Below are 13,546 nucleotides of genomic sequence, written 5' to 3' on the forward strand. Positions count from 1 at the left end.
ATCTTCTGGAGGTTCTATCCTGCCAAACTTTAAAGACTCAAGAGTAACCCCTAAGATTGAGGACCCTTAACATTGTGGTGAGCCAGTAAATGATTACACAGATAGCTTCTCAATGCAAAGTTTACTACTTTTAACTTTCTATTTTTTTTAAGACATCCAGAAATTGTATGTTTTGTGGTTATTGAATAATATTCTGTGAACAAAATGCATGCCTTTCTTGAGCCTAGGAAAACGACTATTTTATAGTGTTGAGTTATGTCAAGATAAAAGTGCACTTTTCCTGCAGGGAAAGATATACATTAAGCAAAAAGTAATGGTTTGGAATTTTCCCTTGTTTATGTGAACACGACGATTATGAAAACTTGAAACTAATCTCACGGTATGCAGCTGGTCATGGTAAAAAAAGCACTCTGCAAGCTGTTTTGTGCATCTCTGCCAAAGCTGTTCCCTAAGATCTGCACTTCTTGTGTGCTTTCAGAGCCTGGCTGATTTTTAGGTGGAATTAGGGAGTCACAGCAAGTTGTGTGGGATGTGGGAACTATGGCACTAGGCTGGGTATCAAATGCTATGTCTCAACAAATAAAAACATTAAGCCACATGACAGAACACAGAGTGGGAAGCTTGAAATGCTCTGAGGTGAATTTTTTTCCTCACCTATATTATATTCCATCACTTCACTTACATAAAATATTTCTGGTTAAACCATTTGCAAATGCATGTGATTTAATAGCAGGTATGTATGTGGCAGGAGAAAATATGAATTTAAAATTTAAATATTACTAGCAATGAGAGACAGCTGTTATACATCAGGTTTATGTAAGTCTTTGTATGGAATTTTGTTTGGAACCAGTTACTACTTGACATATTAGATCATAGTTTATTTTAATTACAGAATATTTAAATTACCAGATCTTCAGATAATGTTCTGTAACAACTAGAATTAATATGAGATTATTCAATCTGCTTTATTTTCCCTGCAGATGTTTGTCTGTATATTGGTGCCATATAAAGAACATATTGTTTTCTTGCATACAATATATCAGGATATCCAACTTGTCCTATATCAACAATCTAGTCATTATCTTGAGTTCCAGATTAATGTTCTCTCCCAACATTATCTAAATTTTTCCTAGGTTTATCTTTATTTTTCTTAGGTTGCTCTTAAGGAGGTTAACTTGATAGGGCCAAGAAAACGCATCCCTGAGGTTTCCACAGAAATGGAAGTTATGAAATAACATTATTTAGATGAGTGATCTTGCTGTTGTTGAAGAGGATGAATTGGATTTTTATTTGCAGTGCTTTCCAGCTCTATACAAAAGAAAAACAAGTGACCATTTTGATGATTTTTCCCAGTCTACGAAAGGCAGGAAGCACGAATAATCTTATGAAGGACTTTATACTGGAAGTTTTCCAAGCAATTTTTGCAGATCCAAAGGTTAATATTTTTTTTTTCTTTAGAAAAAGCTTGGACGTTGTTTATCTAACCTGAAATTTAAAAGGTTCACTCTTCATCGACTACATCAAGTGCTGTTGTAGAGACATTTCTTAAAAAACAATTATAAACATATTTTATATAGATTTAGAGTCATGGTATCTCACACAATGAAACTATAACTGTGAAGTATGTGTAAATGTTATTAATATTCGTCAGCATTAGGAATACCTTCAGAATATTTGTTATGAAATAAGGGTGTTATCACTTGCACCATTGATAAAATAGTTGGAAAGCTCCAAGAAAAATGAAAAGGTGGCTTTTTGGCCTGAAGCTTAAAAATCATGTCTCTTATGTATATAATCTGTTAATGACACTCTCAGTGCAAAGACTTTTCCTGGCACATTATCCATTAACGTTCCAAAAGGCAACTGAGCTTCAGTACATTAAGTTGAATACAACTTAACCCTTGGGGTCAGTTTTAAAAGAAAATCTAACTTCACTGTTGCACACACACACATATCCCAGCCCGAGTTACAAACAGGCTTTTCAATGCCACTTAATTTTTGGGAAGAGTAATAGTTTGAAAACCCATTTTACTTTATTTGAAATGAGCATGATCTTGAAACAAAATCCAGAGATTCTGGCATTACAACATTTCACTCCAGGTTACAGGGCTTAAGAATGTGAATCTCCATAAGGGATCTAGAGGTCACAAGAACTGGACTGACCAGTGGTGTCTCCAAGCAATAAACCTGGGTAGATAATCAGATGGGTCTCACAGAATAACTCGGAAAGGAGCCAACAGGTAGTGGACTGTCTGGAGAGGCTGGGAGCTCTGAGGGGCAGAGACATACAGCAATTATAAGTAAAGTTTTTTCACAGTTCACTACATCATCCTTCATTTTACTAGATTCACATGGAGGCCACAGTCACTGTTCTATGAGCAGGAGGTGAGCTGAACATTCCACTAGAAGGTGTATAGCAGAACTATGATCTTTTGGTATGGTTCCCCTCTCTCTGGTGTGATATCTCATTACTAGTTGTCTACAGAAGATGCAGACAAGTTGTGTTCTGGAATCAGGAGCCTTTCTTTAGCCAGTATCTTGAAGAGGGGTTTTATCTCCTTGTCTAGAGGCTTTTTCTTTGTTTCCTGCTGAAAGGTTACAAGAAAATACCTACCAACAATAGGCAACTCCCATGGGGAAAATCCTCTGACACAGAGGTACATTTCTGTGTTGCATGCACAAAGATTATCTACTAAGAACCATGCATTAACCTGCTTGCTTCTGCATCCCTTCCAAGTGGTCTCTGCCATCAGTGAACTTCATTCTAGCTCATTAGCATATTCCATTTTTTTTAAACAAAAGTGATTCATTCTAAACTTTTCTCCTCTTATGCTGTCGATTTTCTCTTTTCTCTCAAGTTCCTTTCTTGGAAAATAAAATTACATAGAAAGGAATGATTATGTGAAAGACAAGGAGTTTTCCCCCTAAATGCATCAGGGTAAACTACTTTTAACTACTTTTAACTACAGTTGATATAGCTGATAAAATGAAATAGTCCAAGGAGACACAAATTTGCCCTCTTTTCCGCTCTGCTTTGTGACTTTCTGCATACAGCACATTTCTGATCTGACCTGGTAAATGAGTGCCATCTCCATTTGGTTTTCCTTTCCATCACCATCTCACACATAAACTCTTCTATATTTTCCTGTATACACCATTGATCAAGCTCCAGAAGGAGCTTTTTACAGCCTGTCAATACAGTAGAAAGTCTGCGATCTTGGAGTTTTCCATTTAGAAGCTGTGAAAGTGAAGATTCTGGGAATCTCTTTTAGTACATCCATAACCTACCACATGTCAGTCACACAAAGCAACAGGCACTTGTTTGCCTTGGTGGCTGCTCATCCCTATTAAATTAGTTCACACCAGTAGAGCTCCAAAGAGGAAGTTTGAGGTTTTTCTCCTTCGTTTCCTCCTGCTACTTAGTGGAAGGGGTTCTCAGCTGCTGATTAGGTTGCTTCATTGGTTTTCTTACTGCTGTGTTTCTTTGCACTGCAGGACTTAATGAGGAACAGGCGGCCAGCAGTTTGGTGGGCAGTGTGCTGAGAGTGTGCTCAGGGAAAGGGAGACAGGCAAGAAAAATATAGATAGAAAATTTTCTTCCCCAACCTGTACAAAACTGAAGGCAGAAACTTTTGCTTAAGTGTACTCAAGATTTCAAGATCAAGCTTTCAGAATGCCGGTGTCTGGAAATATTTATGCACCTTTCCCCACATTTAGGTGGTGGTCTTTTTCCTGCAGGAGCGCAGTCACTTCCTTCCTATCCATTATCAGTTGTATTACCATGCTTTAGTGGAGAATTGGTGATTGATGATTCCAAGAAAACAAGACGCTCATAGTCTGATTAAAAATCCTAATAGTATTTTCTGTAAGGAATGTTTTTTTTAAGAGGATTTTGTAAAATGATTGTCTGTGTCATTATTTTCTCTGTACCTTCCAAATATTTTGATTCAGACAGGAGATTTTTTTTCAGACACATACTTCTACTGCCAGTAACTTGATCCAGAAGTGTCTCACTGTTTTTTCTTTAAAAAATGCTAAATATCTTTATTAGGAAGTATACCAATAGCATCATTAAGATTGTAATGATATAATCAGAGAATGGGGAAAAAAAAGAATACTAGAATTAAAACTCTTTTCTTGCTTTATGTATTAAGACCAGAATGACAGAAGAAATCAGCTAAAGCAGAGCCATATGAACAAACAACTGCATAATGTAACATCAGTGGTGAGATAGAGTAATGTTAAAACTGTAAATGTTTTTTGAGTGAAGTATATGAATAAGTTTAAAATTTCTTCAGAGAGGACATTTTTTTGTCATCTAGGAAAAAAATTACATATCTGGAACTGCTTAAATCTACTTGCAGTGAGAAAAGCACTTGGACATGTGTTTATAAATGTATATGTGTTATTGACATAGCAATGAAGCAAATTACTGACTCTGGGCCAAGAAACACTAATGGGAAAACTTTCCAGAATTTGTTGTTGCCTTGCAGATTTACAGATCTGTGACAACATTTGTTTGCTCCTTGTTGACACAAATTGTGATCATTTTCCCTACCTCATTCCGTTCCCAGAAAGAAGAGGAAAATGGCCTATTATCTGTGTCACATGAAATCCTTGTAGGTTTTGGTCTTGACAAGTAATTGGATTATCTACTAGTGAAGTGCAGGCTCTGACCTAAAGAAGTGTTGAGAGTGAGGATACTGCTTCTGGGGAAGGATTAAACAATGTTTTAAACTTCATTCCTGTTGTGGAAGAAAAATGCATGGCTTTCCAGATAGTTTCTCAGTTCTTAATAGGTAAGATGTGTACAGACAAGAGATGAGGTTACATGAGGGATTCTCTGAGTAAGTCAGGTCCTTTGGTGCTTACAGTGCAGTGAGAAAGCTGATGCACTAGTTAGTTGATTAACCTGGTATTTTGAGGAATTAAATCTCACCTTCTTGCTCCAGTGAAGCCTTCCTGTATGACAGCTCTACAGTCAGTGCCACAGGGAAAACATCGCTTCACCGTCTCACAGGAGAGCTGAGGGAAACAGCTACATAAAAGATTAAGGAGTGCTTGGATAATGCAGTAATGGGATGTTCTTAAACGTCATAGAAAATCCCAGGCTTCGTGGCTCAGCAGCTCGGTTATCTCATAGTGGGCTTGGTTATCTCTAGGAACTGATCCTGGAAGCTGCCAGCCACACCAGTTCCCACTCAAAGTGTTCTCAGACCTCTCAGGGATCAGGTCCCGAACTTCTATGGGATTTTGAAATCCTGTGAGATGTAAATTAAGATGACTAAGGCAATAAAATATAACCACTGATTAACAAACTCTTTATAGCTGCTTTTAGTTCTATATTTATAAATAGCTGAAGACATGATTGAGTGACGATGTTCAACCATGCAACTAATTGAAAGCAAATAAAGATATGATGACACAGTAATTGTAACTGAAATGAAAACAGTCTTCAGCAGTGTTTTGAGATTCTTACAGACACATTAACTTTGTCTTTTAGATAGGAGGTCTTCCCCACAACTTTCCCACATAGTTTGAACAGTACCAACTTACACTGTCATGTACACTGTCTGTTCCTGAATAATTAAAACTATGCATAACTGTTGAAATCATGCAAAATACCTTAAGACAACTGGAGAAAACACTTTTTCCATGGAAACTGGAGTTTTGAATTTAGCTTGTGATTTCGTTAAATTTGTAAATATCCTTACTACTGGCCATGATGCCATGGAAGTGGTGAACTGAGTTTGCAGAGCCTCATGCTTAAGCTACACCTAATATTCTAGAAAGTTTATATTCAACGATGCTTACAGCGAGCACAGTGGGTGGCTTTTTCACACATGTGGCATGGGGAGGAGTAAAAATAAAGAGAGGTAATACACAGGTAAAGGTGAAGCATGATGATGAAACAACAGCAACAAAGATCTATTAGCTCAAAGGATGTTAACTGTGATAGGATGCTTATAGGTGTTTTATTTAAAAAAAAAAAAAAAAAAAAAGGTGATGAGTGGATCTGTCTTACCCCAGGAATATTTCAAATGCAAAGCTGTTCTATTTGCACTTTCAGAGATCTGAAAAATTTGTGGTGATTTTTATAAGCATGCAGCCGTGTCTGTAGACTATAATCATGAGGTTCCTATGTCTTGTATGATTCATGATTATTACAGCTACCTTTGGATGCCCTATATGGAGCTACTCATTAGATTATCACCATTATAACATCTGAATAAGCCATTTACCTCTAGAAGGACTTGCCTTGCTGTACCTGACAGGAATGTAATTGAGTTAATGAACAAGGTAACATAAAAACCTATTTACTTTTTTAACATTAGTGGCTGGAAAGAGGTAGCAGGCAAAAAAACCCCAACAAAACAGAACAAACAACACCCCCCCAAAAAAATCCAAACCAAACCAAACCAAAACAAACAAACAAACAAACAAAAAACCCTACCTAAACCTTTCTTCTGGTTTTGGCTGTTGGACTAGTTCTGAAGTTTGCCTATTCATAAGCAAAAATTGCTGAATAAGAAGGTGTCTCTTTTTAAGCTGAATTTTCAGTGCAGGGCAAAAGTTTACTTGATCAGTATATTGTAAATAAACAAAATGCTTTCATAGATCAGAGCATTAAAATACAAATTTGAAATGTATGCACCTTCTATCTAACCACCAATACAAGAGTTTTCTAGTTCTTATTTTTTGCTGACAATTTTTTCTTTTTGTGTATTTTCTATAAGTATAAATTTAAAAATAGATTTTCAAGTAGCATTGTATGCTACCCTATATGAAGAAAATAAGAGGGATTATTTCACCCATCATTGAAATACAGCCACTTCAAGGATGAGAAATTTTATTGGCACTAAAAAAAATAAACGAGTTTAATCAAGAGAAGAATGATATATGCTGTTAAAACTACCAAGAAAAAGTAAGCAGGATAGAATACATTTCCTTAATTAAAATATTTTATATATGTCTTAAGAGATATTAATTTTAAAGAGTAGGTATTTTCTTTAGCTATGTGAACTCAAACGGTGCTTTTATAAAGGAAGATGTTTGACCTGCTTCAAGCTATAAAAGAAGATTTGTGATTCTCCAAAGTCCACATGCTCTAGATTAATGTTAGTGTCAAACTGATTCTACGTTAAGCTCATTTAATGTACCTCTGGGCTATAAGATGTTACTTTGCCAGCAGCAAAGGTCACATGTTTTCAGGTATTGACAGTGCAAGTAATGACAAGTTGTTTCTGTGTTTGTGTGGATCAGGGTCTTTTTAGCATTCATTCAATGAATTTGGCAAAGCGTAGTCTCTGCCCATGAGGGCTCTGTGCCTTTGAGCATACAGCAGAGGGAATTATTAAACCTCCAGGTCTGAAATCTATAGCTTCATTTAGTTCAGACCTCCCAAAGGAATTTTTATGCCTCTAGCTAAATAGCAAACAATTTTGAAGCTGAGTTTACATTTCTCAGCAAATTTCTTCTGGATGATATAGAAAAACGGAAAGAATCGGTTAAGAATTTATTGGGTTTTTTAAGCACATTTTTAAATTGAATTTATTTAGTTATGGTAGGTCAAACTAGCCTTGCAACTGCAGTTATAAAAAACAATGGTCTCTCTGAAACTTTGCAAGCTTTGGTCCTAAGGAAGGAAGACTGATCAAATAGCTGAAGCTCAGAAGCACAGCTAAAGTTCCTGGCTCCTTCCTGGGTTGTTGAGTGACACACACAAGTTTTGTGGCAGTGCCACGATTTACACAATGCTATGAGTCACCTTGAACAGGTAATCAGAAAATGCATTAAGGGTCTAGATGGGAGCCTTACATTTCTCAAACTTCCACAAACTATACATGGCTTCTCCTGAACATTTTCTTGGGAAAATGCTTGGAATATAACTTTGTTATCTAAGGCTGAGGGCAACAAAGGAAGTTAATATAAACAAATAGCTAAGCATTGCTTAATAAATTGCTAATATAGATAAATTGTTAAGTATTACCTGCAATTTGTATGGTAGATTTTTTTGTCTAGATTGGGATTTGAGCAAGGGGCAATGAAAAAGCTTAAAGTGATTGGCAAAAGGATGGGTACCCTAGATATCTGTCTTGCACAAACACAGAAAACAAGGGTCACCGTCAGGCTTCTCTGGGAAGGAGATACTTGGAGTCTGAAATCATGTTCTCCGTTTCAGTGCTTGCTCCTGGGCTGTTTATCCATAGCCCCCAATTTATCATTTGATAAATAGCAGAAAAGTCTCCAGAAAGCCCACGTCATGTGACCTAACCTGCAGAACAAAACCCACCTCTTCCTTCTCCTCCTTCCCTGCATATGGTTCTTGCCTGGAGCATCTTTCTCAGTGAGAAGTAGACTGAACTTTTTGATACCACTGCCTAGTGACTGAGAAACTCTCCTGAGACTGGAGCTCCAGACATCATCAGGATAAGAAGGGCTTGATTCTCGGACCTTCTTAGTCTCTTAGTGGACCCCCAGCAACCAGTGAATTTCCCATGGCCAATGTGTGCCACACAAATTTGGCTCCTTTGGAGCTTTATGTCTGTTTTGCATATCCCAAACAGCTTTTGCTAAAAAGCAGGATCTTAGGCAATGAGTGCAACAAAGACAGGGTGACAAGTGAGCAGACCCAGAAGCCTAGCATTAGGTCTCCAAGGAAATTTAGGTATCTTAAGCTGTGCAGCAAGATAGGTATGGATTATTTTAATTGCTCTTCTGAAGTTAAGCTCCTAAGTTTCTCTGAAAGGGCACTGATGTGATTTGTTGCATGCCTGCTGAAAAGCACATCGGTTCATGCTATAGTGACCCGAGTGTTTTTAGGGATTGTTCATTTGTTCACATATGTGTCACAGTTCCCAGAGGTGTCCATGCGGGGCTTTAACTGCATCTGATTAGCTTAATCAGCACAGGCTTGTGTGTGGACATGACTTTCTCACATCTGTGCCATTTGTTTTGCTGCTTCCCTTTTCTCTTTCCTCTTGTCACATCTTTCCTTACAAAGTTTCCCTAACTTTAAACATTGCCCCTAGCTGTTTCCTTTTTATTCTATTCCCAGTTGCCTTTTTATGTTTGTAGAAAGCTGAGAAGGCTGTAAAGATGGCAGATAAAAGATGACACTAAATATGATCTGAAAATGCAATAGAGTTTGCTCCCCTGTTCTTCACAGCAAAATTTGGATTCTGGTAATCTTCCTTAGCTAGCTTAGCACAGATGAGAAGAGGAAGAACAGGGTACTATCAACTATGACAGTATATTAGGCTTTAGGAGAGATTAAAAAAAGCATTAGAAGGCAAAATTGTGCCAGGTTTTCCCTCACAGTAGCACTGAGTACTCAGGCACAGCTTCCCTAAAGCATAAGGAAAAGCAGTAAGTGGGTATTTTCAGTGTTGCGGTCTTGTGCCGTTGTCACTCTTCCAAAGGCAACAATATTATATTGGCTTTTATTGTTCAAATTCAGGATTACAATTGATGCTTCCAAACACAAGCCTATTTTTTTTCCTCCCAGCTGCAGTTTATGGGACAGTAATATGCTTTCTCTACCCTTAGGATGAAATAAGTCTATTAAGTTGTAAGAAAGATGCATATAAGAAAGGAATGCATATATATGTGTGCATGTGCTTGTAGGTAGATATTAATAAAGACATAGATAGATATAATCTCTAGCCTTGTTTCACTTTGGTGATTGTTGACTCCCTAGAAACAAGCTAGGAATTTACAGAAATTTAAGAAACCCTCCTCAGTGTGACTCTTCCATCCCCTTCCTTTTTCTCTGTACTTATTGTAGCAGTATAATACCTTTAAGTCAAACTCAAAGGAGCAACTCCTTTGGGGAGTTTGAGGGAGATTTTAGTCCATGTATGCACAATAGGTTGATTATATCTTAAAATTCTTTCAAATTTGTGCTTTTCAATACATTTTCAGTAAAAGGGGCTAGACAATAGCTCAGAAATTACACCAGTTACCTTATATACTGAGTGAGATTCAGAGACTCAGATGTAGATGTTAGTGTGTCAATATCTGGTCTCCCATTATAAGCAATAGTATTTGAGTCAATAAAGCCAATGGGATTTGGGGAGCTTCACCTATATAGCCAAATAGTTTCCAGCTTCTCCTGGCTGTACAGAGTATTCCCCTCTGACTGTCATGGCAGCTCAGACACATTCCTCATGTAATGACACCAACATCTTGATAATTATATCTAGGTGTCTATAATGTGGAAGTGGATCCCACTCGGTATATTATTTAAGTAGATGCAGATGTATGCGTGAAGTAAAGATGGTGACTGGATTAAAACTACTGGGATTTTAACATAAATTACACCTATTCTGTTATGTGGCCTGCAAGGGCCAGTGTACGGATAACCTACTTTTTTGTGTATTTACCTATCACCAAAAAAAGAGAATATATATATATATATATATGCCTGTATTCATAATGTAAGTAACTCTAGAACATCTTTCTTCTGATTTTCAGGGTGCTCAGTAAGCATTTAGTAATGCTAATTCCCATTAGGCATTATGGAAGTCAATTAAACCTGTTCATTTCCAATGAAAACATTAAAACCAGAAGGTAGAAGGCTAGTGCTGTAGAGGCTGAACTATTCCAAATAATGATTAATACCATAAAGTAAGAGCACTCATCACCTCAAGAAGTTGTTTAGCACTAAGCAGGGTGGAGTACTCAGGGGCACGTTCATACTTTGAGAGAGGCTCAGCTTAAGACCTAAGAAGCACTGACAGGTTGTCAAAACAGACCTGAAATGACTCATGGATTTTTGTGCTTGGTCCTGTGCATGAAGGTGAATCCAATTATAAGTAAAATTCCTCCCCTTAAATAATAAGATTCAATCTTGTTTTTCTGTGCGAAACAAGTTGCTGACAGCATAGAAGTAAGGGATTTGAATTTCTTTTAGGCTCAGAGCTCTTAAATTCTTCTGTTTCAGCTCTGCTTTACTAAATGTCTTGGTTGTGCAGCCGTTCAGAAGCAGGATACAGTCAGCACTCGATGACCCATGTGTTGCAGATTATTCATGCCACCAATATTAGCTGAAGCTCAAAGCCACATGGATGTGACTGTGCTGCTTCCAGGAGCATCCCAGCTCCATAATCAATACAGCTGCTTTTGCACCACACAGAGCTGGAGTTCACAAGACAGTATGAATCTTACCTGGCCCTGTGGTAAGCCAGTTCCCTGGGAAACACAGAAGCTCTTGATGGTGTCAACCTGTATCCAGCTGGGATTTATTAATTTGGGCTCAACGCTGCTCTGCCAAGCCCATAGTGGAGCTGGCACTGATGGCAACCCTGAAGCTGGCATGTGTCAAGGGATGGGGAGCACCATGGTCCATTTTGCTAGAAGAGAAGTTTGAGGTTTATTAGTGGAGGCACAGTGCCACAAGAATGCAGACAGTTTATTCAGTTTGTTGTGTTTTTTTTTTAATTTTAACTAAGATGTCTTTCTCGAGAGCCAGGAGGAATTGCACAGAACTTTTCAGTCAGAGAGGTCCAAATGTTCCAAAATCCACTCTGGATATCCATAGATTGAGGAGGTTTTAGTGCTTACTTAGGTTTAGTAGGATAGGTGTTCTTACATTGCCAATAGGAGATTGATTTTAAGGATGTGCATTCATCTCTAAACTGTACTTCACTCTAATGCATCAATCCTGGAATGAGATTTGCACTATGATCTGGGCAGCTCTTGAAAGCCTATGGCACAAAATAGCTCTGAGACACTCATTCTTTCTGTTTCTCCAAGCTTTTAACATTCATACACATGTCCTTTCTTCATATGACAGTGACACACATCTGTTCTTGAGTAATCTTGAAAGCCTGGCCTCAGGTTTCTATGGGTTGCAAATATTTTTAATTTCTATAGTGACTTATAAAGAAAAGTAAATTAGAGGATTGGGATTGTTGTGTTTATCGCTGGAATACAGTCTGATCCATTTGTGAACGATACTTGACATCATATAGCCTTGTTGACCCAGATGTTGACAATCACATATATCAACTATTTCTAGATTGCAACTGTAGACAAGATTCTGACCCAAACTTCCCAGACATTTAATGTAAACAGTGGCAAAAAAAAGACATTGCCTAAACTGCAGAGGAAACTATTGTCAGTACTGTTGTTAAATGCATAGGGAACTCCCATAAATACAGGTAGTTCCAGCCACCTCTTGCTATTTGCCTGGGCAAGTCTCTTAATCTTTTCTTATCAAAACAAGGACCAAAGACATGCCATGTGGAACAGATTCTGAAAGCTCTGTGGAGCCAGAAAAAAATGTTGACTGTGACCCTAGAGAAAACTTCATTAAGGATATTTGGTAAGACTTAACTTTGCTTGTATTTCTTTGAGCCTTTCTGCTCAAAGTGTTGAATTATTTGAACTATGTCAATAATTGCCTGTTTTTCTACATGAGCTAAGTCATTTAAGAAATTACTTATGAAAGCAGTTAATTTGATGAGACTATAAATTAAACTAATTAATCATCAGTTAATCACGGCCTTGTATCTAGACAAGAAGCAGTATTGCAATATGCAGTGCCTGGGGGCAATGAGAAAGAATACTGTAGCTTACATTAAGCTTTGGGGGCATATCTTTTTAAATTTCACTGCATATAGACATATTATAAATTCACTGAGATGTAAAACCCAGTGCATTTTGCACAGCCTCTGCCCTTCAAGTGGTGTGATGCAGATGGATATGTATCCAGCAGGTGAATTAGTCCATATTCAATTTACCCCTGTTGCAGAACTTTAATTCAGGAAAGAGGTGATCTGTGGGGTACAATGCTCAGAACCACTTTTTTTGCAAGTGAAAATAAGTGCTTATCACAAAGTCCAGAAGCTGGAAATCAGAGCAGCTGTTGTTAGTGCATTTCTGTCCTGTAACTCTCCTAGAGCTGAATGTTCTGCAGCACCTTGACAGCCTTAGTGTCCTTCTAACTTATAGCCACTTGTGTGATAGTACTGTAGCTGAGTGCTTAAGGGAGGAAGGATTTCATATTGATAGCTGTGTTTTATCCAAGAGGAATGGTATCAGTGTTTTTATAACAGAAAGCTTTAAAAAGCCATGTTGTCTCTGCTGTTATTTTCACCTAGGATTTAATGTAAGGGCAGTTCAGTGTACTTGGCTTTCATGTGACATTTCCTTTTTCTGCTACTGATGCTTCCCTACCCAGGGAGCTCCTTTGAGATCACCTCAGCAGACTTTCAGTGCACCTGGGTGAAATTCTTTCAGCTACTTATGTGGAGATTTTATTCTGTGCTTGTCAAATCTCACTGAATTGTAACAAAAAGAACAGAGCTAAAACCAAAGCAGTAACTCGGAATTAAGAAGCTGATAATATCAGTGTGGCCAAATGTACTAATGATAAAACGAACCAGTGAAGTTTCACTGCTCGAAAGGCAGCTGGTTTGCTAGTGCCAGTGTTATACATACTCAGTTGAAGATTGAAGAAATGATCTCTTTTTCAGGGGATGATTCAGTTCATTCATACCATAGCCATAGGCAAAATTCCTCAGCACGTTGCAATTTGCTG

General features: G+C 37.7%; 1 protein-coding gene across 8 annotated transcripts in view; it reads left to right on the forward strand.

Annotated features, from left to right (window-relative positions):
* Window positions 1-13,546, forward strand: part of SULF1 (sulfatase 1) — a 138,318-nt gene that overhangs the window by 39,216 nt on the left and 85,556 nt on the right. The window lies entirely within an intron of this gene.

The sequence above is a fragment of the Heliangelus exortis genome, chromosome 2, assembly GCF_036169615.1.
Source record: "Heliangelus exortis chromosome 2, bHelExo1.hap1, whole genome shotgun sequence".
NCBI classification, from domain to species: Eukaryota; Metazoa; Chordata; class Aves; order Apodiformes; family Trochilidae; genus Heliangelus; species Heliangelus exortis.